The following is a 7,174-nucleotide window of genomic DNA, read 5'->3' as shown; positions in this document are numbered from 1 at the left end:
GCTTAAGAGCATAAGGTAGAAAGATAAAAATTTTACCATGTTGTTCCGTATGTTATAAAATCATTAAAATGTGGATACAAATATATGTAGCAAAGCGGTTAAATGAGTTAATTTATTTGTTTAAGCTCAAGATCCTAAAGGAGAGGAGTCCAACAAGGGAAAATCGAAGGTCATCGAGTAGCCGACTTGGAACTATTTTACCCAACACAAGGTAAGTTCATAAGCAATCATAAGGTTAATTTAAATTATACATAAATGACTTTAACATGTCATGAAAGAATCTCTTTATTAAGTATTTCCTTGGAGAAATTATATATGTTTATTGTTGTGGCCGTATATGCCAAATGAATTAATTAAATTGTTTTATCATAGAAAGTGTACATTGGCACTATGTGTGCGGTGTAGTATGGCACTATGTGTGCGGAGTTGAATAGCACTATGTGTGCTGATTTGAATGTCAACATATGAGATAAACTTTCAAGGCACTATGTGTGCGGGATAGTACGGCACTAAGTGTGCAAATTTGTTTAGCACTAAGTGTGCAAAAGCGGTTGATGATACGAAGAGCATAAGTAAAGAATTAAGGTGCTAAAATGATTAACTGAAAAGTATGTGTGTATATACATCTAGTTCATAATTATTTCTTACCTTGAGAATAGTTTTAAAACGGTTGGTTGTTTAATAATTGATTCGATATCGAAAACTTGGGTTCGAGGTTGGATAAATAAACTAGGTAGTTGTAGCCTAGTTTGGTGTGATTGAATTAGCTGAACTTGCAAGGCTTTTATTTCAATTTCTTATAAACAACCTGTATTATTTTGCTTATGGAATACTGAGTTGAATACTCATTTGGTGTGTTTGTTTGTTTCTTATTTAGATATCTCTGACCATTTTGCGTACTTGGGACCATCGTCCAAGTCATCACACCGGCTTGTAACTTTTTGGTACCCTCTTCTTAGTTCGCCTAAGAGAACATTTCGGCATGTATAGGCTATTATGTTTTGTTTGAACCCCAATATGTAAACTTTTAGCCATGCGAATATGGCTTAAATGCTAAGTTTGAATTTAGCCTTATGGGTGCTTAGTTATAAGGTTCAGTAGATTTGGCCTTGATAATTCGGTTTTGATGGAGTAGTAGTCTAAGTCTATTTGATTATTATGCCGTATGCCATGGCTGATCATATTTGGTGTTATGTATGTCAAATTACTAGCTAATCCATGGAAACCATAAAATAGATTTAGACAGCAGTAGTGGTGTGAATTTGAAAAATCACTAAAAATAGTAGAAATGGAATTAAATAATGAATAAATTATGGCATCGAATCTTGATGAGTCTATTTTCATATAGAAGAAGTAAAACAGATATATGAGCTATATTGTATGAGATATTTAAAATTTTGTGAAACAGGGCCAGAACGATTTTTGGATCCCCTGTTCTGAATTTGGAAATTCACCATAAATTTTAAAAAGATAATTAGAAGTCATAATTTATATGTACAAAATCCTTATTGAGTCTAGTTTTATTAGAGACAAACGCAATTGTCATTAAATCTCTGTACAGGGAGATATCTAATTTGTAATACACAGAGGTCAGAGTAGTCGAACCCTGAAACAGGGGAGACTTTAACTAATAAACTGTACTAATTGGACCGACCAAAAATTCTGGAAAAAATTTAGTAGATAGATAAATGAGTCTAGTTTCAGGAAAAATTTACGGAATTGGATTTCGAGTTTCAGAACTCAAGATATGATTTTTAAAGCAACTATGATGCAGTTAGCTAGCTTGTCTAGAAAATTTTAAAATGAATTGCATTAGCTGTTTAAGTAATAAATTAAACCCGTTTACACCTTGTGTTCGACTCCGGCAACGGTCTCAAGTACGGGGTGTTTCAGAAGGATTCAGTATGGGTCATTATGGATCGATTGACTAAGTCTGCCCATTTCATACATGTTCGTACTGACTACTCTCTTCAAAAGTTGGCTAAATTGTATGTGCCTGAGATAGTGAGACTGCATGGGGTACCGGTTTTAATCATCTCTGACAAGGATCCTTGCTTCACGTCTCGGTTCTGGAAGAAGCTTCATGAAGCTCTGGGTACTAGATTGGACTTCAGTACTGCTTTCCATCCTTAGATAGATGGTCAGTCACAGAGGGTGATTCAGATACTGGAGGACATATTAAGGAGTTGCGTGATTGATTTTTGTGGTAGTTAGGAGGAGTACTTGTCGCTAAAAGAGTTTGCTTATAACAACAGTTATCTGTCTAGTATACAGATGGCACTTTACGAGGCTCTATATGGCCGTAAGTTCCGTACTCCTTCATGTTGGACTGAGTTAGGCGAGCGGCGTGTTCTGGGCCCTGAGCTAGTTTTTGAGACTGAGGATAAGGTTCAGCTGATTAGGGACCGTCTAAAGGTAGCTTCTGATAGGCAGAAGTCTTATGCTAATCTGAAGAGGCGTGAGATTGAGTATTTTGTGGGGGAATTCGTGTTTCTGAAGGTCTCGCCTTGGAAGAAGGTTCTGAGGTGTGGTCGCAAGGGCAAGCTAAGCCCTAGATTTATTGGGCCTTACTGTATTCTGAGACAAGTGGGACCAGTTGCTTACCAGTTGGAGCTACCACTAGAGTTGGATCAGATTCACGACGTGTTCCACGTCTCTATGTTAAGGTGTTACCGCTCTGATCCCACACATATTGTGCCAGTTGAGGAGATTAAAGTTAGGCCAGATCTGACTTTCGAGGAGGAACCGGTACAGATATTGGATTGGGATGTGAAGGTTCTGAGGAGGAAATCAATTCCACTGGTTAAGGTTCTCTGGCATAATCTAGCACCGAGAAGGCTACGTGGGAGCCTGAGGATGCGATGCGTCAGCAATACGTTCACCTATTCTGATCAGGTAAATTTCGAGGCCGAAATTTTCTTTCAGGGGGTTAAAGTTGTAGCGCCCCAAAATTCATATTTTTAGTTCTGTTAAAATTTGACACAAATGTCTATCTGCTTCAGTGGTTAAGTGTTCTGGGTCTGTCTGAGAGGTCCCAATTTCAAGCTTTAGCTTGGGCAAATTTTTTGCTTTTAAATGAACAAACCCCTCGCTCTAATCAATAGGCTTATTAATATATGTTGGTAAAATATGTCAGAATGGGCTTGCTGTCTGGTGGTTAAGTAGAGTGTTGAGTGTTAGAAGTCTTGAGTTCGAATCTCGAATATGGAATAAGTAATATTTTTTTGCTCTAAATTTTGACTAGAGTTGTGTTGATATGGGGAACTGAGTGGTGGTATGTTAGTAGAGTTAGTGGGAGGGAAGTTAAGGAGTTATCAGCTTTTTTGAACAGTTCTATTTTAAAAAAATTTCGGCTCTCTTTCTTTCTCAAAATTCTCTGCAGTTCCTTCACCTTATTCCCCCTCTTGTCGAAATTTCACTGATGTTTCCCCTTTATCTGCTTCTTATTCTTTCACCCTTTTATTTTTCTTCGTTTATGCAACGTGGCTAGTGCTTGTTCGAATTCAGCAAGTGGTTTCTGATTGATCTTGTCGGGATTTTTTCTTTTCTGAATATTGGTTAAAAAGGGATTTCAGCTGGTTGTAGGTGTTAATCGAAGGGCTGAATATCATACATCGGCGTTCTAAGGGCGTGGAATTCCTATTATTCTTCAGAAGGTAAGGTTGTCGATGGTTTTTGAGAATTGTCTGTTCGTAGCAATTTGGCTTAAGTGACAGAAGTTTGGCTTTATTGTCAAATATAGGTTCTGGAGTGCTCGAGAGTGATTACGCGTCGAAATTAAACCAGTTGTGTACTTGAAACATCAAAAATGAGGATCGATGAAATGCCAAAAAAGTATTCTGTCGATGCCACAATAGCGTGTAGTCACCCGTATGGTAGGCCGTGTGATAGAACACGTGCATGTGAGCGATGAGCCAGGCCGTGCGCGCCTGACACAGCCTTGTAATGGTCAGATGGGCTATGTGTGACATACGGGCTTGACCAATTTGGGTCGTATGGGCCACACGAGCGTGTGGGATATTGGGCTAAGCCGTGTGATCCATATGGCCAAGGCCAATCTGGGCTGTGTGAGCCACACGAGCGTATGGGCTCACAAGAGCAGATTACATAGGCGTGTAAGCCCAATTTATTGATTTATTTGCTAAGGTTGCACGGGTCACCCGAGACGACTGTAAACCTACTGTGGAGTCGCTAAGCAATGTTTTGATTCCTTAATTGACTGAATGATATATGTATGATTGTTTATTGAGCATGATTAGAATACTGTACTGATTATATGCATGACACTATGCGATAGCATGCCATGACTGTATGTTGCATTGCATGGGGATGAGATGATATATGTGGAGGAAGTGTACTGAAAGGCTTTAAGCCTAATATACTGACAGCTCAGCTGCAAATTACTGTCTAGTGCCGCTTTCGGTATTATTTTAGAGTGTAGAGATGGGTAGGTTGATTATATCCCCACACGGAGTGTAGGGTTAGACGGAGATGGTGTGTAGAGGCTGGCTGGGTAGAACTTGTTTACTGCCTAATCTGTTACTGTAGTGATTACTAATATTGTAATGAGCCAAGGCCCAAATGCATGATTGCTTTTGTACTGAGATGGGCTAAAGCCCTAACTGATACTGTCACTGATACTGAAAAGGGCTTAAGCCCAAACTAAGTTTATTTTGTATACTGTCTGTTTGTTTGCACGGGGGATTACATACTGAGTTTACATAAACTCACCCCTTCTGCTTAATCTATGCAGGTAATCCCCAGACTTGACGAATCAGTGCAGCGGAGGACTTGCGGTGGCCACACGAGCCTAAACTTTTTCTTCAACTTTGGGTATTTAATTTTTAATTATATTTTGGGGTAATTTTTAATGTAAACTGCAGACTTTCTGGGACTTTTACTTAATTTGAGTTATTATTTATTTTTATGAATTTATAACTGCTAAGACATTTAAAATTTGATTTTCAAAAAGGCAAAGTTTTCTCTAAACACGCAATTTACTCAAAATGCTTTTAAAAGCTTCCGCAATGAAATGTGTAAAAACGTACGACTAGATAAGTAATGATTTTAGGGTTAACAAGTGTAAGCAAATGGAAATTATTTTATCATAACAACCTAGTTTCAACTTTATCACGTGGCATCGCCAGATTCGGCCATAACGTCTAGGCCGGGATTGGGGTGCTACATGAAACATTTTCAAGTGGTCATCTATAGAAGTCTCTTCCTTGTATCTCAGCGTCATCATTCTCTTAAGCATGAACAACTAGTTATTGTCGGACTTCGAAGCATACATGTTTTCAAACTTGTTCTATAATGTGCCCCCATGTGTCTCTTGATGAATGTGATTATAAACATTCTCTTGAACAAATTTTCGAATAAAATCACACACCTACTGATGCTCTAATGCTCACTTCTCATCAGTTTTCGACTCAAGTTTTTGAATAGCAAAAACAAGAAGGTGCAAAGCTTTCACTAACAGAAGATCTTTCATTTTTTTCTGCCAAAGTTGATAATTTGTCATTCAATATAATCATCTTACTAATGATAATTTACATGATTACTAAACACGAAAATCAAGCTCTGATACCATTTTGTTAGAATGAAATTGAACTCGAGGAAACAATGTAGAAGCACAATCAATGTTCTTTCACTCCCTATAAATCAATTTGGTAATTATGGCAAATCGAATAATACAATATATCAACAATTAACGCAAATCAACCACAATATCGTAAAATAATAATAATAAATCGAAACACACAATTTTTACATGGAGAACCCCTTTAAAGCAAAGGGTAAAACTACAGAACTTAAAAGTACGCCAAAATTTTCACTATAATCAGAGTCTTGCTATAAGATCACAACCAAGCCACCATAAAGAGTATACAACTCAAACAAGACTAAAGCAAACTTTAGAGAAAAGTTGAGAATATCACAAAAAGAGGTTGACTTTAAAAGTCAAAAATCGCGAAGCTATAGTATATCAAACGAAAATCAGACCGTACACATTAAATATCTTCAAGTCTACTAGATACTTGAAATTGAAGATCTTTCATTTTTTTCTGCCAAAGTTGATAATTTGTCATTCAATATAATCATCTTACTAATGATAATTTTCATGATTACTAAACACGAAAATCAAGCTCTGATACTATTTTGTTAGAATGAAATTGAACTCGACGAAACAATATAGAAGTACAATCAGTGTTCTTTCACTCTCTATAAATCAATTTGGTAATTATGGCAAACCGAATAATACAATATATCAATAATCAACGAAAATCAACCACAATATCGTAAAATAATAATAATAAATCGAAACACACAATTTTTACATGGAGAACCCCTTTAAAGCGAAGGGTAAAAACTACAGAACTTGAAAGTACGCCAAAATTTTCACTATAATCAGAGTCTTGCTATAAGATCACAACCAAGCCACCATAAAGAGTATACAACTCAAACAAGACTAAAGCAAACTTAAGAGAAAAGTTGAGAATATCACAAAAAGAGGTTGACTTTAAAAGTCAAAAATCGCGAAGCTATAGTATATCAAACGAAAATCAGACCGTACACATTAAATATCTTCAAGTCTACTAGATACCTGAAATTGAAGATCTTTCATTTTTTTCTGCCAAAGTTGATAATTTGTCATTCAATATAATCATCTTACTAATGATAATTTTCATGATTACTAAACACGAAAATCAAGCTCTGATACTATTTTTTAGAATGAAATTGAACTCGACGAAACAATATAGAAGTACAATCAGTGTTCTTTCACTCTCTATAAATCAATTTGGTAATTATGGCAAACCGAATAATACAATATATCAATAATCAACGAAAATCAACCACAATATCGTAAAATAATAATAAATCGAAACACACAATTTTTACATGGAGAACCCCTTTAAAGCGAAGGGTAAAAACTACAGAACTTGAAAGTACGCCAAAATTTTCACTATAATCAGAGTCTTGCTATAAGATCACAACCAAGCCACCATAAAGAGTATACAACTCAAACAAGACTAAAGCAAACTTAAGAGAAAAGTTGAGAATATCACAAAAAGAGGTTGACTTTAAAAGTCAAAAATCGCGAAGCTATAGTATATCAAACGAAAATCAGACCATACACATTAAATATCTTTAAGTCTACTAGATACAATAAAAAATT

The sequence above is a fragment of the Gossypium hirsutum genome, chromosome A10 (genome assembly GCF_007990345.1).
Source record: "Gossypium hirsutum isolate 1008001.06 chromosome A10, Gossypium_hirsutum_v2.1, whole genome shotgun sequence".
NCBI classification, from domain to species: domain Eukaryota; kingdom Viridiplantae; phylum Streptophyta; class Magnoliopsida; order Malvales; family Malvaceae; genus Gossypium; species Gossypium hirsutum.
The sequence above is the reverse complement of the archived record's forward strand: the minus strand, read 5'-3'. Positions refer to the sequence as shown.